General features: G+C 37.9%; 1 pseudogene; it reads right to left on the bottom strand.

Annotated features, from left to right (window-relative positions):
* Positions 1-3,196: 3,196 nt before the first annotated feature.
* LOC107528093 (serine/threonine-protein phosphatase 4 catalytic subunit pseudogene) lies at positions 3,197-9,961 on the bottom strand (annotated as a pseudogene).
* Positions 9,962-27,150: the final 17,189 nt, after the last annotated feature.

The following is a 27,150-nucleotide window of genomic DNA, read 5'->3' as shown; positions in this document are numbered from 1 at the left end:
TATTTTTGACTCTTTTTGTTCTAACACAGTTCAAGAGCAAAACTCGAGAGTGCTGTCTTCAAACTATATCCAGAATCTGACCACTTCTTACTACTTTTACTGCCATCACCTTCATCCAAGCCACCATCATCTCTTCTCTGTGCCAGTAAAGAAGCCTCCTAACAGGCATCGCTGCTTCTGTCCTTTGCTCCACACATTAGTAAGAGTGATCTCAGAGTTTGTTAGCCAAGCTTTCATAATGGACCTACCTGTCCCTTGTTTAAAAACCTTAATTTGTTCCTAAAAATTCTGCCAGTAAGTGAAAAGCCATTCTATGAGAAATCACGTTCATTGATTTTAATGGAAATTTTTAATGCATTTCATCCCAACCCAAGATACCCAAATGATTTTTACAGATAGAAAAATATTTTAATTGAACAATAAAAATGTCACTCACTTGTCATTACCTTATACATGTAATTAACATCAAATTAAAAATAAATGAAATAGTTTGCACATAAAATGTAAAGACATAAAGGTTTATTTTCCTCTCCAGAGGATGAAGAGAAGGCTTGATGGTGGGTGCCGGCTGCTGGAGGGATGTTGAAGGCAGTTGCTCTTTGTAAGGTACAGTCTTCTTTCTGAACAATGGTTTTTATTAATGTTTTCAACCATTTGGAGAATCACGGTTTTCTTGCCTTCAAAGTTAAAGCATAGAAAAATATCTTTAGTAAAAAAAAAACAGCTAAAGATGAAAGCACTTGGAAAGATAAGAAGCTTATTTAGTACACAGAGGATGGAAAGTCACAAAAAATGTTACTTTCTTTTCCTTCTGACGAGGCATACTTGGGCAAATAAAATGCTTTTAGATTATCCAAATATGGCACACATAATCCAATTTGTTCCATCTGATATTTAACAACCAGTAACTGTTGACTCACATAAAATAGCATGCTTTCTCCAAAATATACAAATATCATTTGTGTGTGTGTGTGTTTATAGGCCTTTTTGTTAAAGTTCCGAATCTTTGCGTGGCAGTGTAGAACATTGTTGATTTGTGTATAACCTGGAACCAGGGTGTAGAAAAGAGTGTCCACGTAACATATTTCATGATTAATCAACACGACATGCATTTTTTTTTAGTACAAATTATATACAGGCACCCTGATAAAACAGGCAAGTCAAGGAATAAAAGAGTTACCTAATTCTCAAGGAGTCCTCAGACTAGTTGGAGAGAGCTCAGGGAAGTTGAATAAACTCTTATATAATGGTATGAGTGTATAACACAGAGGGCTCTGGGAGCAGATAGGAGGGAGCCACTAATTCTGCCCGAGGAAGGATGAAATTTTTAAGAGATAACTTGGAGCAAAAGAAACATCTAAGGTGAACCTTGAGCTATCAGATGCCTGAAAATGGAGGTGGAGGTGGAGATGGGGTTGTGGGCAGTCCAAGCAGAAAAATAGTATTTGCCATGGCACAGAGTCACTAAAATAACCTTTCTTCCAGAAGTAGCACCTCTCCATTTATAAGCTTTTATCAGTATTGGCTGTGCTTTGTTTCACGCTGGAGCAACAAAACCTTCTGAAAGGTTTAATAAGGGGGGGAAATAATAACCATCTCTATCCATAAGGATGTTGTGAAAATGTTGTTTACTATCAAGTATATCTATTGCTGCAAAAAAATTCACCCTAAACTTGAAGGCACAAAACAACAACCATGTTGTAAAGCTTATGAATTATGTGGGCCAAGATTAATGGGGAAGACTCAGTACAGCTTCATGATACCTGGTTACTTACTTGGGAAGATTGGAACAGCTAGGGGTGACTTGAGTGGCTAGAAGTGACTTAAATAGCTTGGCATTGAAATTATCTGGATGGTTCTTCACGCACACACGTGTCACCAATGGTTGAGATTATTTCAAAGCTGGGTTCAACCAAAGCACTATACATCAATTCTCTGGGGTGCCTGGGCCTCTCCCAGCATACATGCTGGGTTCCAAGAGGGAGCGTCCTAAGAGAAAACTTTTCAAGAACTTGGATAGAAACTGCATGGCCATTCTTGAACTAGCCTCAGAAGTCACAAAATGTGACTTTTGTTGTATTCTACTGGTTGACACAGTCCCACCTGAAGAAAAAGGGTTATAAACCCCTTTTTCCATGTCAGGAATGTCAAAGAATTTGTAGGCATTAATTTAAATAGCCACATTCAACACATTACAAAAAGTTTAACAAGTACACAATAGTATTTTCTCTATAGATTATAATGGGATAAATTTCTTTCTGGCGTAACTGTCTGGTATAATCTTTCTTCTTCTGACTAATTGGTACATTTTTATTCTATGATTTACTTGAATCAGATAGCTGACTGTATTTCTCCCTTAAGTTTTGCAAACTTTGAAAAGTTTTATGTTGGTGTATTTTTCAAAGAAGGCACAGAGCAAACAACTAAAAGATGTTTGTAGGCGACTGTAGTTTGAGTTCCATGTGTGTAAGAAGTAGGGGCGGAGATTGGAGATGGAGCTAGGAACCGGATCAGAAAGGCCACAGATGCCCTGCTAGGGACTGAAGCACTTTGTATTATCTAATTTAACCTTTGTGTCCACCCTGTAGTGTGGGCATTAACCTTTACATTTTATGAAGAACATAATCAAGAGCAGCGTGATGGAATTATAAGAACATCATTTCTGTCCTGCATTTCATTCTAATTGTAATTTAAACACAAGCTTTCACAAAATTCCCTACTGAGCTGTGGCTGGGTGGCTTAGCTAGTGGGAACGTCGCCCCGCACATCAAAGGTTACGGATTTGATTCCTGGTCAGGGGACACGCCTGGGTTGCAGGTTTGATCCCCAGCAGGGGCGTGCGTGGGAGGCAACTGATCACTGTGTCTCTCTCACATTGGTGTTCTTTCTCTCTCTCTCTCTCTCTCTCTCTCTCTCCCCATCCCTTCCTCTCTCTCAAAAAAAGCATATCTTCAGGTGAGGATTAAATATTTTTTTAAAAAATTTCCTGCTGCGGTAAAGCAGAGCAATGTTTCTAGAATTATCTATGGTGAAAGACTCATTTTATTTTTTATTTTAAATCTGCCATTCACTACCATTTTTTGGTAAAATATCATAAAAAGGAATTATAAGAAAAACAAAATAAAAAATACATACAAAGAACAAGAACAATTTTTGTTATTAGATTTAACAGGTATAAAATTGCTTTGTCAAATTGCTATAAGCTATCTGAATGTTTACTTTCAATTTCTGCACTTATCTCAATTGGCAACAGACAGTTCACGGACCACCACCCATCTACAGACCAACTTCGAGTAACATGACCTAGAGAATTAGATTTATACAGAGACAATATCATTTTTCATGCCTTGAGCTCTCACCCAAAACACAGTTACTAGTCTAGCCTGGGTGGCCACTTCAGTCATCCTTTGCAGCTTGGTTTTTCAAGAATTGCATACAACTTTCAGTGATTTACGCACAAGGGTCTGCTTTCTCCAGGTAGTCTGGGGAGTTGCTATGCCTTGCTCCTTGTCCAGCCTTAGCTGATGTTGGAGGACCAGAGCACGTCTCCTGGTGATTAAACAATGGTATAAATATACTATGCTCATAATTTATAGGCAGCCATACCCTTCTTCCCACAAGGTTCCTGCCTGTGTGGGAAGGTGGGAACAGATCTGCCTGTGTCTGGGAGGGCAAGTAGAAGATTGCTCTACATGGATGCTGCATTTGTGTTTGCCAGACGCGTGCTCTAAAGATATAAAGTTATAGAAAAAATGTGTGTAGGCTAAGAATTTTTCTTTCCATAGATCGGTTGAATTTTTGCTAGTTTTGTAGTAGACTATATGCTATATGAGTACTTTCTAAGCTGCTTTTTCCAAGTGGAAAAAAAAAAGGAATGCAGCTTCAATTTAATATCAGAAGAATTTGCCAATCTTAGATACCTCAGGAGGTTTGGCAATATTAGAACAGCATTACATTTTCCAAAGTAAATTTGAAGGGATGAGAGCACCCCCCCCCCCATTCTTATCCTTCAATAGATGATTTCTCAGAATAAGACATTGTTGAGAAAACTACGGTAGATCAGCCCAGCTAAGAAGTAGGTTACCAACTTGGTTACTGGGTTAGTGTCTCTAAATGTAGTTGTCAAACCTTATTGTACATTGAAAATACCCATGGAGCTTTTAAAAAACACTGATGCCTGGGCTTCATCCTGAGATCTGAATTCATTATGCTGGGGTAGCACCAGGGCATGGATACTTTTCCTTTATTTATTTATTAATTTATTTATTTTTCTGAATCCAAGATGGTGAATCTTTTTTTAATTGAATTTATTGGGGTGACATTGGTTCACAAAACCATGCAAGTTTCAAGTGTACAACTCAACAAAGCATCATCTGCATACTGCATTTTAGGCCCATCTCCCCAAGCAAAGTCTCTTTCCCTTCCCACTTATCCCCCCTTTGCTCACCTACCCCAATCCCCCTTTCCTTCTGGCTATTACCACAGAGTTGTCTGTGTCTATGTGATATATATATACACACGCTCGTGTGTGTGTGTGTGTGTGTGTGTGTATGTATGTATATACATGTTTTTTGGCTTAATACCTTTACCTTCCTCCATCCAGCCCCCCAATCCCTTCCCCTCTGACAGCTGTCAGTCTGTTTCATGTGTGGGCATGGATACTTTTTAAAAGCTCACATATTGAAGAGCACTAATTCTGCTCTTCACCTAGGTTGAGAACCACTGCCCTAAAATAAATGGGTGATGGAAAGTGAATATAATTGGGGTCAAATTCTATTCTCATTATATTGTAGGACATTTTTTACTCCAATAACTGATGAAAGTAATATATGTGCTGAATACCTTTATTATTGTTATATGTAAAAAGCCATCAATTTGAGAAATAAAAGTAATACAAATAAATAACTAAAAATAATTTGTTGACTAATTACATTATCCCAGTTTATCCTCACAAGGGATACATTCTAGAAATCTTTTATGTATTGGATACTTAATATTTTAAAGTCAGTGTCTTTTTCCAACTGATGCTTTTGACACAAAATATGTCCCCACTCCTCCATAGGCCACCATCTTGACCAAACTTATGGATTCTGAATTAAAATTTAAGACCAACCCCTTGCCAGCTTTTGAATTATCCATAATCTACTCCCGGTCCATTTTCTAACATTAAGCTCTTTCTCCCATTGTTTCCCTTTAATTTGGCATTTTGGGGTTATCCTGCATTTTGAAACTTAGCTACAGGGCTGCACTTTTGGTTCTTGAACTTGGTTTATGTTTGGACCTGGCTGTCCTCTTGTGTTTGAAGACCCGTCTGTAATACACCTGCAACATACCAGTCCCATCCTTGACCTAATTTGTTCCCCAAATATAAACAGGGATAAGGCAGCCAGAATTTTAACAGTCAAGCTGTCTTACTCCGTTCAAAACCAGATGCTCGTTTTATATATGCACAAATTCAAATAAAACAAAATGAGATAGCTATCAATGATGAAGCTGAGAATATTATAAATGTCCATTTTATGTTTCCATTACATTTCTACTCCTGCATAGGATACATGCAAATACTGAAGAGAGAGCAATTTTTACCTCTGTTTCCCATAGTTAATAGGGCACGGGGATAATTCATGTGTTGGTTGATTCATTTGGTGAATGTGGTGTTTTTGAGGTCTACACAGCAGGTTAAAATTGCCTTAAGAGCTGATTAGCATCTTAAGAAGCAAACACTCTTCCATGGCTAATAACCGGGACAACAACTCTGTCTCACAAATGCACAGCAGCATTGGTCACAAATAAAGCAAATAAATGTGGTTGCATAAGCAAACCAGTTGCTATTACTCCATAACCAAGACTCCATCAGTTGACAACACACTTTATTGAAAGACAAAGTTTTGATTGGAGAATGTGTCTCTTGCCAGTTGAACTTAAAATCCTCCATTGCTAGTGGTTATCATGCAAGTCACAATTTGTGTATTATTTTTTTAATGATAAGTATTACTCTGAAGTCAAGTCTTTATGATGGCAAATGCTGTATTTGAAAATATTTTGAATTATTTGATCAATGCATACAACTGGCCTGTAACAGAGAGATACTAGTATTGATCTGAGAGCTTCAGCAATCTTCTGCACATTCTAAATGCAGAGGATAACTGCCTACTTACACATTAAGTGGTGCCACAAGTTTGTGGCAAATGTGCAAAATCACTTCCCTGAAACTGTGATAACTATTTAGACAATCAGATCATTAAATCCCAATAGTTATGCAAAGAACAGCTTCTGTAATGCGTGGAGTTTGATTAAAAGTAGGATGTAAGGGTTTCACTAAGCTCTGTTAGTACTAACAAAATTAGAGCCAAATCACACAGGTAGTTACTACAACACATTGGTCCAGCAGAAGCTAGTTCTATGAGTGCCAACATGATTAGTCAATTTGTGAATAAATTTAGGCTCACTATTGTTTGGCATATTGTATTATTTGGCATATTGTCTTACCATTTTTAACTAGATGCTATTGACATGGATTAAACTCAGAAAAGAGTGAATCAATTCACAGAAAAATCAAGGAAAATACAACTAGAAAAAAATGCCACGAGCTTAATGTTCTATTTAGAGAAAAGACTAATTCAATATTTCCATATTGTTGAAAGAAACTTTCCAGAAAAAAATTTTTGTTTTAATTTTAATAGATTTTATGGTATAGTAACAAAATTAATTTCAATAATGTCATTAGAAATATATATTTTTGATTCTGCATTTTTTAATCCATGTTCCTGTTATAAAATATTTTTTCCAAAAATAGGATTATTTATTAAGATTTTTTAAAATATCTTTATCTTCAAGGATATTTTTGAATTACCATTTCAAAATTATAATTTATTGTACCAGATTAAATTTAGCTTAAGGAACATTTTAAAACATTAATATTCTATAATTAGATTATTGAGTTCACTGTTTAATAAGTTATAGGCAATATTATTTTGTGATTTGTTAATAACAATTGGGTCCAAATACTGCTGAAATTTCTTTTCCTAGCAATGGGCTCATTCACTTAAAACCAGACAAATTCCACTTTTTTACATACATTCACCATGAAACTGCATATTTTAGGGTTACCACAAAACAGACATCAGTGATATTTAAAAGCAAATACGAACAACCATGAACAGAGAGGCCACAAGATGTCTCTTGCAGAAGATGCCTGGCAATGTGGCAAATTAAGCTAACCAGATGCTTGGCTTTCTACCACAAACACATAAAAAAAAAAAAAAAAAAAAAAAAACGGAAAAAAGAAAAAAGAATTGAACTAAAACATATTTTAATTACATCAGCTAACTGAAAAGAAAGGTATGAAGCGAAAAACCTAAGCCAAAAAGGGTAAATACTCTTTTGATATGTGGAGGCAGAAGCTGAAACCGAGTCCCTTGCATGAAATTGAGAGCCTTAGAGCGCTCTCCTGGCCCTAAAGGAGAAAAGGGTAATCGCCACCCAGCAACCTGCGTAGGAGGCAACATGGCTCATCCTGGTCAAGGGCTTTGTGTAAAGAGAGAAAAAATCAGATTCCTGCGTGAAATCAAAATCCCAGGTAAGCTGTGAGCCCAGAATTGTCTTATTCTAAAACTCTGGTTCTTTGCTTTGGTTTATGCTGTCTCTCGTTTCTCTGAGTTGTCTATATATTTATGTAGAGTAATACAGAATTTTCCTCTTGAATCCAGAACCAATGCTTAGGATTCTCTATGCACAAGCATTTTTATGCATATCACCTTACCATCCTTTTAAAACTTTTTTTTTTTTTTTTGGTAAAGATATGCTATTTCTCCTTTTTTTCCTGTAAATATTTTCTAGCATAGATCTATCTCAAAGGTCCACAAACTAATGAATATCATGCTAAAGCAATGAAACTTCTGCCTTAAAGCTTGAGTGAGAAACTGAATCCCATGCTGTATGCTCCAGAGCAGAATTTTCATTGTTTCCCCAAAATGAATTTGAGCTATAAGGCATCATTGCAATCACAAAACCTCCCAGCCTGGAGAAAGCTACGTTTTGAGAAAAGATGCAGCTAGGTACGAATATTAGATTTGGGTATTGAAGTTACCTTAAGTACAATCTCGATGTTACAGTTGTGTTTTTAAAAATGGGAGTTGGGGACCAACTTGCTGCTCCTGGAAACCTGAAACACTTCTTGTTTGACCAACACTGCACCACATAAGCAGAATCATCTGTAAAACTATCCATTCAAGTAAGGATATTATACATCCTTTTATTGTGCACACACCTTCCTGAGCTTCAGAGATGAGAATGTGATGAATACCGTAACACAGCCATCACATTTGTGGTGGTAGGGGTCAAGCTCATTGGAGGCGGACATGAACTGATTCTAGGCTGGAATCTGTTCATAGATGGAAATACAGTAGAGATCCTCTTACTTTTTCTCTAGTAACTGTAATCCTTCCCATCAGGGTTTATTGTGACAATAATTAAAATATTGATCCCAAAATGTAACATAAATGTTTAATAAATCTATCTGAAAGACTGATTGAGATATAATAACACAGCTTATGGGAATTAATTCTAGAGTAATTTATAAGCTAAGAAAACTTAAAGCAAGGTCCCTAATCAGAAAGAAGGTGGAATAGAATGATGTTTTCTAAATTATAGTTCTTAGAGTCTTACAATTTTCCATATCTAAATAACTCCTGAACTATTATTATTACTGTTGTTGCCATTACAATTATTGCTATAACTAGCGTTACTATTATTATAACTATTAATACTTTCCTCTAAATCTACTCACTGCTTTTTAAAAAAATTTACCTAATATATATTTCTTTTTTCCTCTCAAAACTTTAATCTAAAAACAAAAAAGGAATAAAAAAAATAAATTATTGAAAATGATTCAAGTGGGGAGAAAGGAAAGGAAGAGAATGGAGCTGAGGCTCTGAGCTTCTCCAGAGAAAGTCTTCATCCTCAAGTGCCCTCTTTGAGGGGGACAGCAGAGCAGGGGACAGCCCTGTCCTCCACCCCCATCCCCAGTGCCCAGCCTCCTCTGGGGAGGAGGGCAGAGTCACAGTGGTCTGAAGGCCAGAGCTCGGGAGGGGGCAGGAAGTGTCAGCCATGGACTTTTTGGCGAGGATGTCCCTTGTCTCTTGAGCAGCCTGGAAGATGATGAACTCTTTCTGGAGATGCTCCTCCAACTCCAAGATAGCTGCCGCATTCCCAAGGCGGTAGCAGTAGTTGAGTGACAACCACACAATGAGCACAGTTTCGTTGAAGTGCCACCTGTAACCTTTTATCATCAGTTGGTGGGGGTGGCAGATCATGCCAGTGCCATTGCTTGCATGGAAGTGGGCCACCATGTCACTGACAAATAGGTAGCTAGCCTATGAGGTCTCACACCCAAGCCTGTTGTGTCTTCAAGGTCAGATCAGAACAGGTCATAAATGCGTCCCTTGGGGGGCACCTCTTGCTTTAGCTCCAACCATTGGATCTGGTCCAGGGTCTGGATGAGGGGGAGAGGCACTCGAAAGACCTTGCTGTTGATGATGGCTGACAGGCTGAGGTTGTCACAGATCTCACGTGGCCCACATGGTCACCCGAGAGCATCGAGCAGGCACTCATCCTGGAGGCAGGAGCCTGGGTGAGCTGGCCGCTCTCCTGGTTGCCCGGGATCAGCACCATAGCAGCAGGAGGTAGTGTCAACACCGTAGAAACCACAATCCACGAAGTCCCCCATGAAGAGGGAGTTGCTCTCAGGGACATTGTTACCCACTCTGAACAGCTCCTTGAAGTCCTAGAATTGCCCATGGATGTCGTCACATATTGTGACTGGGAGGCCCCCCTGCGCTTTGCTGTCCTCTACCAAGATCTCCTTGGCCTCAGTGCACAGGGCCTTGGCTTCGTTCTGCCTGATGGTCTGGAAGCGTGGCAGCCGCTGAACCTGCGGGTCCAGGTCGCTGATCTTCTCCATGGTCCATCCCTCTGGCTCCTGTACAGAGGCCTGTGTGACTGTGACTGCGGCTGCCTCCAGCGCTGGGCTTCCTGCCTCCCTCCTTCCCTCTGCTTCGGCCCCTCGCCATGCTACGCAGTCTTCCATCCTATATCTTTTTGTAACTTTTCTCCCTTTTACCTCCAGTCTTCACCATCCCACTTCTCTTGATTTCTGTGCATTTCTTCTGGTTTTGTTTACTATTTCTTATTTTTTCCCTTTTAAAAAATTGTTATTAGTCCTACATTTGATCTCTTGGTCAAGATATCGCCCCAAATAAAAACAGTTAGCTTTCTAAAAACTGTTTACAGATGTGTACTATATCAAAATATTATACTTAATAAAAAGGTAATAAGTAGTATATAGTTAAAATATAACATTTACCAAGAGCTTACTACATGCTACGTACTTTTCTATGTGCTTTACGTGAATGGACTTATTTAATTCTCCTAAAAAGTACCTTGATCAATATATTATTATCAATCCAGTTTATAAATAAGGAAATGGAAGTCTGGAGATATTAAATATTTTGCACAAAATTATATAACTGATAAGTATTGGAGCCAAGATTCAAGCTCTGACATTTTTACTCCAGACTTATGTTCTTAATATCACACTATAATGTACCCCAAACATGTGAAAACTGTCCCTATTATATTTCAGCAACGTGTTATGCATTCTTTCAAAGCAAATACTGTGGAGAATTATATTCCATGAAAAATGGCTTCATGTAAATACCAAGAAAACAAAAAGTACTCAGATGATCCTCAGTGAGTAATAAGGCAACACAATTATAGTAAGAAATATGACTATAATGGATGAAGCTTCGTTTTATTTTATTGTCTTTTGAATTTGAATGAAGGTTTTGAATTCTTTTGACAATAAACAATGGCATGGAAATTTTCCTTTCATTTAAATTAATGAGTTTGGCCATGTTTTCAATGAAAGTTAAAAATAGAAAGTATGACACATTGTATGTACGTTCTTCTTTTTCCTAATTACTAGTTTGCCAAGGAAGAGTGTTTAATATGTAATTCAAGTGTTCAGAGAATTGAAATTGATTCTGGAAGGTAATTTTGTGCAATCATGATTAACTTTTTCAAGAGGGTGGATGTGTGCCTAAGTCTATCATCTGTAATCCCCTGGACCAGAAGGGGCACTTGCCATCGAATGGTCTACATTCAATGTCAATAAATGTTGACCAAACTTACGGCAGTCAGCTACAGGCAAAACAAACCTATGAATGCTAGCAGTAACACATGTTTGATGCCCTTTAACTCGCAAATTGGATAGGCAGCTTCCTGAAAGAGTATTTTTAAGATGACAAAAATAACCTATGCAGACTCTAGGAAAGGTGCTAAAAAGCTGAGTTAAGAGAGGGAAAAGGTGAGAACAATTATTTATCTTTAGAGCATAACAAATACTCATGATGTAAATTAGGTTCTTTAGATAGGGAATAAATTAGCACTCAGCTTTACATGGTAGCTTACACACACACCACCGTCACAACATCAGAAGGAAGAGAAGACGAATGCGTTCGTTTGCTTTGCCGTCTTGGGCAGATCTCAGTGTGCAATGATGGAAAAGATCGACGGTGGTTCGATCTGAAATTTGTTTTTCCACCTTCCTTTCTCATACCACCTTGCTTCCCTCGTGTGTTTTCTTCTTACTGCTCCGCCTTAGGACGCCTAATTCTTTGATATGTTATCACACCCCAACAGAACCTACCCGAAGTCTAACAATTCTGCAATATAGGAAAAAGTATGCCTGCTTTACAGAACTTTTCTAGTCCACCAGAAAATATTTCTTACAAAAGAGAAAGCTGTTTCTACCAGCGTGAGTTTGTGTTTTTGTCTTAGTTTTCTAGACACTTCGCATGAGTCTAAGCAACTTTCTGAAGTTTTGAATTCCCTGGATTATGCATGATTCCGGGAAAGAAACGAGATGTATCTGGCTCGAATGTGAATATGCAATTAATTTCAGAGAACTTTGTGACATTTTCAATGTGCACATCAAGGATTAGGAGATATGTAAGGTAGGAAGCAAATGCCAAAGAGAGAACAATTGTGGTTTGCTAAACGCTGCATAAAACGTGGGGTTTTATGCTGTTTAACATCTGTAACTGCTAGGATTTGAGCTCATATAAAAAAATCATGGAACATCCTGAGCTGAATTATTGTGTCATGTATGGGTATAAGGAAGTCATTTTTAAAGTATCATGTTGAAAGAAGTTTAGTTTTTAATTATCAGTGATGAAGAATACAGATAAAATTATTTCACTCCCTACTAGGTAAATTTTCATTTTAACAACTTTGAAATATTTGCAGTTGCCATCTAAAGCCAGACTAGATGATGGACATCTATACGTGGTGATTAAATGCAAGGGCAGAGACATCTTTATTTTCAGTACTGGAATGTTCCGGTACCCAAATTTAAGCTGATTTTATAATATTGAATATGTATTACACATCTGGCAGTAAGCACTCTGGTAATTTAATAAAGTGTCTTTCCTTTCTAAAAACCTACTTCTAAGAAGTTAAATTTCCCGTGGAATTCTGCACAAACACACTTTTAAAATGTTACTTCTTGCCTCTTCTTAGAGGATTACAGATATTGCAATATGTAATCCGATTCTATCAGGGTATATGAACCTGCTCTCACTTACTTCAAAGTTTGATATAATTGTTTCTTCTTTTAAGCTTTTCTATTGTAATATGATGCTCATAATAAAAAAAAAAATCATGGCTGAATTTCTATGCAGCAAAATATTTCTATTATTATTGAACTCTAGCTTCCTATTTACTGTTCTAATGGATAATCCATAATATTTTATTTTTCACAGTTCATTCTTTTTTAATGACTATATAATCTACCATCATATGAATATATTACATATCATTTATCAATCAACTTGTCTTTAGGTTTTTCTAATTCTTTTTCCAGCTTCACTGAGATATAGTTGACATATAACATTGCAGAAGACAAAGATGCACAATGTATTCATTTGATACACTTACATATTATAAAATAATTATCACCACAGCATTAGCTCACAATTCCATCATGCCTCATGTTATCGTTATCATTTCTTTTTTTGTAGTGAGAACCTTTAACATCTACTCTGTTAATTATATGGTGCGGCACTGTTCATTATAGTCACCATGATGTATATTAGGTCCCCATAACTTAGGCTAGGGATCCTGCCACCTTGGTTGGAGGATTTCAAGATTTCTTGAAAACATGTTTGAAACTGTGCCTATTATCCAATTTTATCACCAAATAATTAATTAATGGTGACCCTTTCTGTTATTGTTAATTTGGAGGATATCAGTAAAAAGGCAGGATGGGAAGACTGTAACTGGCATAAAATAGAGCAGGTAAGACTAGATTTGGGCCTGAAAAGCTGAGAATGCATGGCACATACTTCTTTATACTCAACAGTGCATTTTATAAATATGAATAATTATTTTTTCATAATGAGACAAACCAGTTAAATCCCTCCCTTCCTTTCTTCCTTCCTTTGACCACTTTTTATCTCCATTCCCCACTTTCTTTTCTTTCCCCATCATAGACAAAATAATTAGATGTGTAATATGTATCATTTTGTTTTGGGGCTTTTTATAAAATGTATATTATCTTTTTGTATGTATGTATTTTAATTTACATGATACTATTGTGTATGTATATATTTACATCTATATATGTACAATTATACATATAGCATTGTTCCTTACTTTTTAACCCACACTAAATACATATAACTTAAAATTTATTTTACATACAATCTTATGTTGGTTATATTAGTTTCAGGTGTACAATATAGGGACTTGACATTTTTATACCTTCTCAAAAATTTATTTTTCAAAGTGTATCAAACCATAATATATACAGAAAAGCATATAAAATGTACAACTTGAAGAATGTTTACAAAATAAACACACATGCATTACTAGCATCCAGATCAAGAAACAACATTATCAGCATCCCAGCTGCCCCCTAAAGCCCCTCCCAGTCACTTTCTCCCATAAAGAGAACCATCATCATGACTTTTTTTTTTTTTTTTTTTTTTAAGAGAGAGAGAAAGGGGGAGGAAGGGAGAGAGAGAAACACCAATGTGAGAGAGAAACCTCAATTAGTTGCCTCCTGTATAGGCCGGAACCGAGGATGGAGCCCACAACCTGGGTATGTGCCCTTCCTTACAGGAAATCGAACCTGCGGCCTTCCCATGTCCGGGATGGCGAGCCACCCAGCCAGGGCCATCAAGACCTCTGACACCGACATCGGTTTCGCCTATTTTGAACTTGATACAGTTGGAAACATACGATATATGCTCTTTTGTAACAGCTACACATTCTATCTCTGAGATTCATCCAGGTTTATACTTATCAGTGTTTCCTTCTCCTTCCTGTATTATTTTCTACACTATAAATATACTATACTTTACCTATTCTTTTTTTGTTGGACTTTAAGATTTCCCAGGGTGGGCTATTACTATTAGTCCTGCGTGTGCATGTATGTGAAAAGCATGTGCACATATTTCTCCTGTGTATACTTAGGGATACAACTGCTGGTGCACAGTGGATACTACAAGCTCAACTTTAGGAGACGCTGTCAAAGAATTTTCCAAAGTGGTTTATCGTATTGTGCTCTCCTAAAAAGGTGTGAAAATATCACTTTTGCTAATATCTGGTACCGTCTACTTCTAATTTTATCTGTTTTAGTGGCTGTGTAGTAGTATCTCATTATGAAGTTATTAACAGCTTTATGAAGTTATAATTGACATACAATAAAATCACATTGTTAAAATGTGTAATTTGATGGATTTTGTTAAATGTATATACCTGCAAAACCATTAGCACAATCAGTGTAGTGAACAGCATAGCCATTGCCCCTAAAAGTTTCCTCACACCCCTTTGCAATTCCTTGGCCTGTGACCCCCAGGACAACCACTAGTATCTTTGTTCCCATGTACACAATGTTTCTTTTTCCTCTAGCTGCTTTTAAGATTTTTCTCTTGTCTCTGGTTTTAAATCATTTGATTATGATGTGTCTTGATGTGAATTTCTTCATATTTCTTGTGGTGGGCTTTGTTGTACTTCTATACAATGTAGATTTATTATTTTTATCTAATTTGAAAATTCAGGGCCATCATTTCTTTAATTTTTTTTTTTGGCTTCCTTCCACTACACCAGGGACTCCAACTGCACATATGTTAAGCTGTTTCAAGTTGTCCCGCAGCTCACTGATGCACTATTGGTTTTCTTTCCATATTTTTCCCGTGTAAAATTTTGCGTAGTTTATTACTACATATTCAAGTTTACTGTTTCTTCTGCAACATCTAATATTCCATTAATTGCATCTATTTTATTTTTCTTCCCTGAAATTTTATTTTCTCTCTAGAATTTTAGAATTTCCATTTTGCTCATTTTTATTTTATTTTCTGTGTCTCATTAACACTCATGTTTTCTTCTACTTTCTTAAACAATAAAATATAGTTATAAAAATTGTTTTAACTTTTTTACTAATTGACTGACTAATAGAAATTACTGCCAGCTGAGTAATTTCTTTCTGGGTCTGTTTCTATTGATTGATTTTTCTCCACATTCTGGATAATTTTACTATTTCTTTGCACACTTGGTAACTTTCAATTGCTAGCTAGTGTGAATTTTAACCTGTTAAGTGCTGGATATGTTTTTTAAATATGTTTTATTGATCTTAGAGAGAGAGGAAGGGAGAGGGAGAAAGAGAAACATGGATGGGAGAGAAACATCATCGATTGGCTGCCTCCTGCACGCCCCCTACTGGGGATCAAGCCTGCAACCCAGGCATGTGCCTTGGCCAGGGATCGAACCAGAGACCCCTTGGTGCATGGGACAACACTCAACCAACTGAGTCACACTGGCTAGTCAAGCGCTGGATATTTTTATTCTTCTATAATTATTTTCAGGGTTTGTTCTGAAAATATATATATATATATATATATATATATATGTATATATATATATATTTTAAATATATCTTTATTGATTTCAGAGAGAGGAAAGGAGGGGAGAGAGAGAAATAGAAACATCAATGATGAGTCATTGATGAAGCCCGCAACTGGGCATGTGCCCTGACTGGAAATTGAACCCCGATCGCCTGGATCCCAGGTCGACGCTCAACCGTTGAGCCACGCCCGGCCGGGCTGGGACTTATATATTAATTTGGAAGCAAGTTTAATCCTCTTGAGGGTTTTTTATTAAGCTAGGATAGGCATGACCGGAGCAGCCTGTATTTTTAATGACTATTTAAGTTGTTTGTCTACTTTTCTGTTGGATTATCTACATTTTCCTTAATGATTTTTAGGATGTATGTTTATCTTCTATAAGAGCCATTAATTGAATATATATAGGAAATGTTCTCTCCCACTCTGTGGCATGCTTTTTAATATTCTCTCCATCAAAATGTTGTTTCCTGAGAAAGAACATAATAAATATTTTCTTCCCAGAATAGGGGTGTCTGCATTGGAACAGGGAGATGAATAGGTTGTCAACTGAATGGAGGTGTAATGGTAGAATTTCCATTAACAGTTCACTATGTTGGGAAGTTTACTGCAGTCCTTCCTGGTGTCTATTCATTCATAGTATGATCACGCCACTTCCTTTGCTGCTGCTGGGATTGATTGGTCCTGTTATAGAAAAGTAAAGACAAGCTTTCCCTATGACATGTGTTTGCCTAGAATGGGCCTTACAGATATCATTAAAAAAAAATCTCCAGAGATCATTCACCAAGAAGCATCATAAAATAAATGTACCAGTCTTCCTTTTTATTAAAAACACACTTCTGAAGATTAATGTTTATTCGGAGATGAAAATGCCTGTAAGAATATATTCCTAGAAATATGAATCACCTAGAGCTTTGGCTTTTCATAAAAATAAAAAAAGAAAGAAAATGAATCTTTCTGCTTAAATGCATCTGAACGGAAACTTGTTATGCTAGCTATTTGTGTTTAAAGGGAAAAAGGGTTAATTAAATAGCTCCAATTTAATCACTTAAATTAGGTAATTTCCATTTCTTTGTCCAAATAATTTCCAAATATTCATTATTTCCAAATGATAAGGACTGGGACATTGACTCCCCCCCAACACCACCTTCCATTCCAGATAACATTAATTCATTTATCTTTTCAGAAATAATTGCCTACTCTGATACAAGACACACTGAACTAGACACTAACTCCCCTAAAGGAGTTTGTAACCCAAATGGAAGAGCTATGAATAAATAGGAAATAAAGATCAATACAGACTTTCAGCACCAGGTGCTGGTGACCTACCTTGTTAGAGACTGATGCTTAGAGGAAGAGACATCTAACCTGACTTTTGTATGATTGTCAAGTGTTGTATCTTAGCACATAATAAAGTCAGTGGGGTCTCTCTAAGCCAGGACATGGTTGTCTTTTCCAAGTAACTGAAAACTGCAGATCTTTAAGTATGATTGTGTCTGCTGTGTATGTAAGGGGGATGGAGGTGGGAAGGAGTAGGAGGAAGGGGGAAATCTGCAGAGAATTAACTAGGTTGTTTTTTGTTATTTTTTAAAGAAAACTATATGAAACAGGAGTAAAGTATCACTAGTCACCATCATCATTGTCATGACCAATATCAAAACTACCATTTATTGAGCCTGAAACCTTCACTAGTGTTTCTGAGATCATATTCTAGTCCAGTAAACTGGGAGTAAAGGAACGACTTAATTGCAGAACTTAAGGGCACGACATGTAGGAGATACGTGTAAGGCTCAGACAAAGTTGAGCCTTCTATCTAGCAACTAAAGGAGCTGCTAAATATATCAGACAATTTAAAGAAGACCGGTAAAGCCGTAATGCAGAACCTCCAAGTGGCAGGACCTAGACGGAACAGCCGGAGACTAACTGGAGGGGTGGGGGGAGGTTGCTGTGAACGTGCCTGGAGGGATTGCTTAGTGCCTTTATTAAATTAGCTAAGCAATGCAAAACCAGAGTTGTACTCTGTAGTTTGAAAGGGAGCAGGATATGCCACCCCAAATTATACATGAAGATGATTTTGAGCTGAAGGCAACTGAGAATCAATGGACACAGGGAGGGAGAGTTCTCTGGCCTCCACTTGTCGGCCTAAAGTCAGGGCATGAATTTTCCTTTGAGGAAGGTGCTGGGGCTGCCGGGGGAGGAAGGAGACCTACTCTTACCACTGGAGACGGGATCACACTGAGACGAATCTGCATAAACAAACATTACTAAAATATCCCTTATTTTCCATTTTACTTTTCTAGCCACTTCTTCCCAATTTACTGCCCTTTATTAAAATGATACACAGAGTGTCCCCCCCAAAATGTATACACACTTTAACAGCTGATAGCTCAATTTTGAAAATGAAATGTATTTTAATAAACACTGCCTTTATAATTACTCGAAGTGTGTGTATACATTTTTGGGGGATATCTGATATAAACCCCTAAGTCTAACCACCTCTTTGAATTTTCACTTTTCTTCTGGGAAGCTGCTATGCACATAAAATTATTAACATCAATAAAAATTGCACCTTTTCGCCTGTTAATCTGTCCTTTGCAGTTTAATTTGCAAACCCATCTACTTAACGTAAGAAAGTAGAGGGAAATTATTTTCCCTCCTTGTCTTTGAGTACCCTAGATGGAAAAATACCTGGCTAGGAGTTGAGGTGCTTGTTAGCTTCGCCCTAGACATTAGTCACTTCTGTGACTAAATTAAAGGACTGGGTTACAAGTCTTTGTGCCTTAATTTCCTTATCAGTATAATAAAAGGGTTAGACTAAAGTATGGCAAATAGGACTCACTTCATGATTGGAGGGTTTTGTCAAAGACGATTGAGAAGCCACATATAACTCGATCAATTCCTAGCGTCTATAATAGGCAGCGGGACAGAGGGATTCCAGTATATGTGCAGAATATATATCATCCCTACGATAAAAGATAGATAAAGTTCCTTCCACTTCTAGCATTCAGTGAATTAGCCTGTACCCTTTAATGGGATGATGATACAGGCTGGAAAAATGCAGCATGTTTCAAATTCCTCTGGAGGAAAAAGTGGGCAGATATCTGAAGCAATGATACAATGTTTAGGGCAGAAATGAAACCAGCAATCTGTTATCTGTCAAAAGTGCAATATTATGTTTCATGCTATGTTGTCCAAAAACTGTGTTTGGATGCTTCAGATGCCTAAATTAATGTATAATTAATATAGAGAGATAAGCCCCCTCCACCTACCAACCCCACCTCAATTCTAATGTTCAGGTTAATTGGCTCTTCTGGAAAAAGAATGATATATTTAGGAGGAATCTATTTAGTATTATCAAAGACTTGGTTTCAATTAACTGATAATGAACATTAAGCTCCCTCAGCATGAAACAAATTGAATTTCTTTAAATATGACCATCTTTCTAACTGTTGCATTCAAAGTTTCAGAAACTGGTTCCCACATAATGTAAGTATACTCCCACCTCTTTCTCCCAGATGCAGATGTAATTTATGTAGCAGCAGACATTAAAATAAGTCACTCAGGGCAGCCGCACTTTCATTTACATAGTGTTCTTTGGGGGGAAAGTATTAAATCAATTTTAACCTGTTTGGGCCTGCATCCAAATAATGTGCAGGCCTGTTTGAAGAGAATCAGCTTTGAAATTTGTAAAAGAGATCATATGAAATGCATTACTCAATTAAGTAAAGGAATTTATACTTTATTATAGAATACTGTACCATCTGCCATGAATATAACTAATTAAATTTGACTTGGTATGTGATTTTAACAAACAGTTGAAAAATGAAAATTCTGCATGAATTCTTCAGCAGCACCTGAAATGATAGATACCCACTGGGAAAGATTGCATCCAGCCCTGCTCAGGTTGCAAACAGACTTTCCATTGTCTGGCTGCAGTCTGCATAATGTTTGCATTAAAAAGCAGGTCAGTTTCAGTAACTGCTCACTAGCAACACAGAAAACCCAAATGCAGTGTTTGTCTGCTATTGTCAAAGAAATAACAAGCTAACATGATGAAATCAAAATGGTTGCAAAGCTTCCCTGGCCACAGAACAGAAATGACAACTTCCCTCTGAAGTGTGTTGCCAAAATCTCTGTTTAAAAAGAGGCCCTAAAAGAACCTTGTACAAAATGCCCATTGTTTAATACCAGTTGAGTTGAAACGCTACAGTGACAAATCAGGCTAAAGCCATGCTACTCTTTAGTCTTGGGTATGAGGCAGTCGAACGTAGCTGTCCCTCTATGGGTCAGTCACATCTGTCATACGGAAATAGTATTGCATCACTTTGTCAAGAGAGCTGTTAGGGGAACCAATGGGTCTAGCATGTGCTTTAAACCAAACCTTGTATAAGTTTATCTATATGGATGCTAGGATAACAAAATGACTAGTTAAAAAAGAAACATTTCTATCCAAAATGCGACTACTTAGTGTCAACTACTGAAGCCTCATGATATTTGACTTTTTTAGTTTTCACCCTGTTTTTATTGTGTTGACACAGCTTTGGTCCTTTGTATCATGGACCGAGTGCCAGCAAGGGGGCTAGCTTTCTTTCTTGAAAACCAAGTCTTTTGATGATCAGTCATTTCTCCAGGGAACTTTGGTAAAATTAATACACGTTTATATTTAAATGATGCTGTGCCTTTTTGAAGAATAGAATAACAGTGTATCATATTCTTAAAGAAAGAAGCATTTGGAAGCATTCCTTCATTTGTTCAAACAGTTGAACAGTAGTCCTTGAGAACAGGAGATGGATACGTGCAGCTGGCTCTGAGATCCATAAACGAGGAGAATGGTGTCGAGAAGCTGATCTATAAAATTTGGTGATAAAGGCTTCTGAGTAGCATATGCTTCCACTTAGGGCTGGTGGTGTTTGTGAAGCACTCAGCATCATCACTCTTCAGGAGAGGGTTGGAGTTGAACAGAAAAGAAAACAAGGTTTGTCTGAGGAACAGAAGGAGTTGATAGCATTAGGGCCTGTATGAGAAGAGAGGTTTCTCAAGTTTCATTTGTTCAGGAATTAAGAATCCGTGGGAAATGAGCATTTTGTAATTAACCAGCTCATTCAAATACTGAGGTGATTTTTGTATAACTGTTTTCCCTTGTATGAAAACCATGGTTATCTTGGGGGCCTACATAAGACAACTGAATTCAAAGTAACCTGTTGACATATGGGAATGATAGGAACAAATGCCAAATTGAAATAAGCAGAAGGAACATATGAAATAAATCACGGCAAAGCTGAACACATGTAGGTAGAGCTGGCCAAATTGGACTTGGGAAAACCAAGAAAAACAGAATGAGATAAATGCTTGGGGTTGCAGTCTGGGAATACAGTAATTCTCCTGAGGTCAGAAGAAGCTTCGACGTGCAAACCTGAGCTCTGGGGTTTGAAGGCAGCTACAACGAAAGTCCATCTAGAAAAGCCATCAAGCCTTACTCTTTAGTTGTACATTTATCAAAGGCATTTTACAGGATATCCATGTTAAGCTGACCTGCCTGTTTACAATATGTGTTCACTTAAGAATGGATTTATAAACATATATTACTTGCCAAGTTTGAAAATCTCGAACATCTTTTATAAATATATTATCCTGGCATTATTCAAAAACTGGAACTGTTGTCCTGGTGAGATGATTTCTGGCAGGTCTCTGTGGGCTTTCCTGTTCTAATATCGTCTGCGTAGGTGAGGACCACACGTCAGTCAGCAAGAATGGAGACGTGCACCTGTGCTCATTGGAAAACGTGTCCTATCGGATCGGGGCACTGGGCACTCCTGTCGGTAGCCTGCATGAGGTGGTGCTGGCCTCAGAAGGATGTTGTCTCGCTCCTGAAGCTCCCCTTTAAAATTGTTTTGAGCCAATCTGTCAACAGGTGTATGCATTTTCTGCCAGATAGCAGCAATTAAGATATCAGCTGCTATTTCCTTGATTGCAGAGGGGGAGCAGGAGGTTAAGATGTACTCAGCGCCGTTTAGGTTAGAGACAGCATCTGGGTTTCTGTGAGGAAAGGTTTTATCCAGTTTGGCAGTGGATTGGATTGAGAAAATGTATCAAGTGACATTTTTCAGGTCACAAAAAGGCAATGTGAAACAGAGCCTTAGAAAGGACGATCATTAAGACCCACTGCCCCACAGTGAGTGGGTACAGCCACGCCTCTCTCTGCTTACCAAGAGGTTTTAAGTGCACATAATAGAGACGCTTTAAACTAGTTTCTTAGAGACAGATCTTTGGTGTACATATATAATTTTAGAAAAATATACATTTTTTTGAGTTGATACAATTCTGCTTTTCTTCTTTTATTTAAAAATTTTTAAATATTTTATTGTTGACACTATTACACATACCCCTCATTTCCCTCTTCTTTGCCCACTCCATCCAGACCTGGCCCTCTCCTCCCTTTGACCCTCGCCCATGGGCTATGCATATATATACGATCTTTGGTTAATCTCTTCCCTTTCTTTCATTCTGTCCACCCCACCCACCTCTCCTCTGACCTCTGTCAGTCTGTTCTGTGTCCCCATGCCTCCCGTTCTATTTTGTTCATCAGATTATTTTATCCATTAGGTTCCACATATAAGTGAGATCGTATGGTTTTTGTCTTTCCCTGACTGGTTTATTTCGCTTAGCATAATAATCTCCAGGTCCATCTAAGCTGTAGGAAAAGATAGGATTTCCTTCCTTTTTACAGCCACATAGTATTCCACTGTGTAAATGTCCCACAGCTTTTTTATCCACTCATCGACTGATGGGCACTTGGGCTGTTTCCAGATCTTGGCTATTGTAAACAATGCTGCTATGAACATAGGGGTGCATATATTCTTTCTGATTGGTGTTTCGGGTTTCTTAGGGTATATTCCCAGAAGTGGGAATGCTGGGTCAAAAGGCAGCTCCATGTTAGTTTTCTGAGATAACTCCATATTGCTTTCCACAGTGGCTGCACCAGTCTGAATTTCCACCAACAGTGCACGAAGGTTCCCTTTTCTCCACACCCTCCCCAGCACTTGTTTATTGATTTATTAACGGTAGCCATTCTGGCAGGTGTGAGGTGATATCTCATTATAGTTTTAATTTGCATCTCTCTGAAGATTAGTGATGTTGAGCATTTTTTATATGTCTATTGGCCATCTGTATGTCCCCTTGGGAGAAGTGTCTATTCAGGTCTTTGCCTGTTTTTAAATTAGATTATTTGTCTTCCTGGTATTGGGTTGTATAAGTTCTTTATATATTTTGGAAAGAAACCCCTATCAGATGTATCATTGATGAATATGTTCTCCTATATGGTGGGTTCCCTTTTCATTTTGGTGATGGTTTTTTTTGCTGTGCAGAAGCTTTTTAGTTTGATGTAGTCCCCTTTGTTTATTTTTGCCTTTGTTTCCCTTGCCATAGGAGATGTAGCAGCAAAAATATTTTTATGAGAGATGTCTGAGATTTTACTACTTATGTCTTCTTCTAGAACTTTTATGGTTTCAAGAGTTATATTTAGGTCTTTTATCCACTCTGATTTTATTTTTGTTTGTGGTGTAAGTTGGTGGTCTAGTTTCATTTTTGTTTTTTCTGCGTGTACCTGTCCAGTTTTCCCAGCACCATGTACTAAATAGACTGTCTTTACTCCAATGTATGCTCTTGCCTCCTTGGTCAAATATTGAGTGTAGTGGTGTGGGTTGATTTCTGGGCCTTCTTTTCTGTTCCATTGATCTCTATGCCTGTTCTCATGCCAGTACCAGGCTGTCTTGATTACAATGGCCTTGCAGTATAGCTTGATATCTGGTATTGTGATTCCCTCTAACTTTGTTCTTTCTCAAGATTGCTGAGGCTGTTCAGGATCTTTTTAGGTTCCATATAAATTTTTGGAATATTCTAGATCTGTGAAGTGTGCCATTGGTATTTTAATAGGGATTGCGTTGATTCTATAGATTGCTTTGGGTAGTATGGACATTTTAATTATGTTAATTCTTCCAGTCCGTGAACACAGTATATGCTTCCACTTATTTGTATCTTCCTTAATTTATTTCTTCAATATCCTGTAATTTTTTAAGTAAAGGTCATTTACCGCCTTGGTTAAATTTATTCCTAGGAACCTTTTTGTTGTTATTGCTATGGCAAATTGGATTTCTTCCTTAGTTTCTCTTTCTGATAGTTCATTATTGGTGTATAATGCCATCAATTTCTGGATATTGATTTTGTATCCTGCTACTTTGTCAAATTTGTTTATTAGATCTAGTAGGTTTTTGGTAGAGTCTTTAGGGTTTTCTATGTATAATCCATGCCATCTGAAAATAATGGCAGTTTTACTTCCTCCTTTCCAATTTGGATGCCTTTTATTTCTTGTTCTTTTCTGATCACTGTGGCTAGGACTTCAGTACCATGGTGAATAAGAATGGTGAAAGCTGGCACCCCTGTCTTGTTCCTGATCTTTTTTCTTTTAATTTGATGCATCTCACCCAATGCCATTCAGGAAGCACTATCAGCTAACACACCTCCCTGACTCCATACAGCTTGGTTCCTTAAAAGCAACAACTGAGACAATACTATTATTAGGAACAATGATTATCGCTATTATTTATGAAGTGCTTACTATGTGCCTGGCACTGTTCTAAGCACTTTTTCAGCATTATCTCATTTAATCCTCACAAAATCCACTGTGAGATAGGTAGTATTATTATTTCCATTTTAGAGATAAGAAAACTGAGGCACAGCAAGTTTATTTCATATAAGAGTATTCTTATTTATCTTTGTACTTCAGCTAACATATTTCCTAGCATAGAGCAGTTATATAGTAGGATTATGTTGTAACCTATCTCTGATAGCCTACTTTCAGTCCCTGCCTTGGGTTGTAACCTACTGATTTCAAAACTTATTCTGAATCAGTTGTTACAAGCCTCAGTGCTGCTTTTAACCCCTGGCAAAAGTAATTCCTATTACTCAAATCTAATAAAGATGTATTATATTAGCATATTTCTTAGCATTCACGCTCAAAATTAATCAAGTATATGTCACTTTAAGCTAAACAACACTGGTTAATCACTAATTATCTCATAAACTCAACAACTATTAACTGAATGGTGAAAACCAAAATGTGGGGGTCCAGACCTGACTATAAATCTGGTTTCTGCCATTTATTTATGTGACCTGAGGCAGGATCCTCTAGCCAAAAGAACTGGGTCTCTGGAATCAGGGAGACCTCAGTTCTTAATTGCATGGCCTTGGATAAATTCTCTGAGCCTCAGTTTCTTCATCTGTAAAAATCACAAAATTATTGTGAGGAGAATAAACATAAGCAGGCTGAGCCCAGAGAATGTTCACCTGCAATTGTACCTATTGTTAATATAACTTTTCGGGGAGAACATTTTTCTGTGTGTCGAGGTAGATGCAAATGGATTCTCAGGAAAAGGCAGGGATGGTGTGACAGGACTTCAGGACCCACATCACCCTGATGCCCACCCTTCACTTCTGCCCTGGTCCTTGAAGGTCCAGAGCCAGGAGTGAACAAACACCAGGGAAGGTGCGAATTAGAAGGGAAAGGCCCAGTACTCCTCCCAACTGGCCTAGCCAATCATCCCCTTTCACCTTCAAAATAAAGCAGCTGTGTGGGGCATCTGTGGATGGTGCAATCCGATGCTAAGGGCAAAGGAGGCCCTGCAATCCGCAAAGATCACTCACACGGATTTCACTGATTAGGAAGATGGTCGTTTACAAGTGCAGATGTAGAATTATTGGTGCTTCTTACTTGAAGAGAGCCAGGTGTCTGAAAAGCCAGCCATAAATAGTCATAAGTACAAAGATAGAAGGAGAACTTCTAAGGAAAAAATAAAAAAGAAAAGAGATATTGCTGTCTTTTTCCCTTTCTTAATGGTCTCCGCTTTGAAAGACAATTGATCAAAAAGAAAGCTTAACTTCTTTCTCAGTTTAGAAAAACTATATTGTTCTATATACATACGTTGTACAACAGTAGTTTCTCTTTAGTATTTAAAGCTGGAAGTATTTGGGGAATGGGTCAGGGACTAGGTTATAAACAACAATAAAATGCTGAAAAGACATTTATGGTACCTCCAGGTTCAGACCTAAGAGGGGGGTGTGAGAGAGAAGAGAGTCAGCACTTGAGAAGACTATGGGGAAGCAGTGTCCTCAGGGGAGATCCAGGGTTTAGAGCGTGAAAGGGAAGGGAAACTATAGCAAAAAAGGCAAGGATAGGAGCGATTTGCTGATGACTGATGGTGACATATGGAGGGCCCGGTGGAAGGGTTACAGGAGTTAGGAAAGGATCGAGGAGGAGCCAGAGAATGTGGCATAAAGAGACACAAACTATAGGACATATGGAATGACATCTAAGTCCTCGGCTTTTTAATGGCCACTGTAAACGAGATAAAAGGCATAATGAGATCAGTCCCCATGGTCTTAAGGTTGAGAGGGGTGATAGAAATGGTGGGGGAAGGCAGAGATAGAGGAAGACCTCATAGAGGTGGGAAAATCTCTGGGGAGGGGGATGGGACAGGGTGGAACGGGTCATTGGGGAGAAAAAGGGACATCTGTAATATTTTAAACAAAAATAAAATTTAAAAATTAAAATAAATAAATAAAGAGCAAAAAATAAAAATAATAAAAATAATAATAAAAAGCATTCAGGATCCAAGGTCTCCCCCAGATTGCTAAAGTCACTTATGTGTTTACTTATTATACTTGTTTAAAATGTTTGTTTTATATGTTTCAGTAATTCTGCTTCAGGGTTCACATGCTGTTTAGTTATTACCATTCGATTAAAATTCATTCTTATCAGAGAAGGCCCAAAGCTCAGGTCTCTCTTGGTGAATTTAGGAGGGGAGCCCAGACAGTGAGTCCCCAGGCACAGAGCAACTCCCCTTGTCTCACTTCTACCAGAAATTTCCTTGTCCTGGGTTCAGCCTTAAACCCGTGGAGAGCAGCAGCAGCAGCAGCAGCCGCATTGGCAGGGAATCGCTTTGGGCTTCTTCTGACCAAATGGCCTGGATGCACTAGCTGGCCCCCTGTCCGGGATGCTCTCCCTTCCTCCTCTGCCCCCAGTTTACTGCAGCTCAGGGGCCACTTAACCAAAGGCACCCCCCCCTCCCCAGTCTAGGCCTTCTCATTTAATTCTTTCCTACAACCTTTTTCCTTTCCTTCAGGGCATTTATCT

This window comes from Miniopterus natalensis, chromosome 2 (assembly GCF_054644295.1).
Source record: "Miniopterus natalensis isolate mMinNat1 chromosome 2, mMinNat1.hap1, whole genome shotgun sequence".
Taxonomy (NCBI): domain Eukaryota; kingdom Metazoa; phylum Chordata; class Mammalia; order Chiroptera; family Miniopteridae; genus Miniopterus; species Miniopterus natalensis.
The sequence above is the reverse complement of the archived record's forward strand: the minus strand, read 5'-3'. Positions and strand labels throughout refer to the sequence as shown.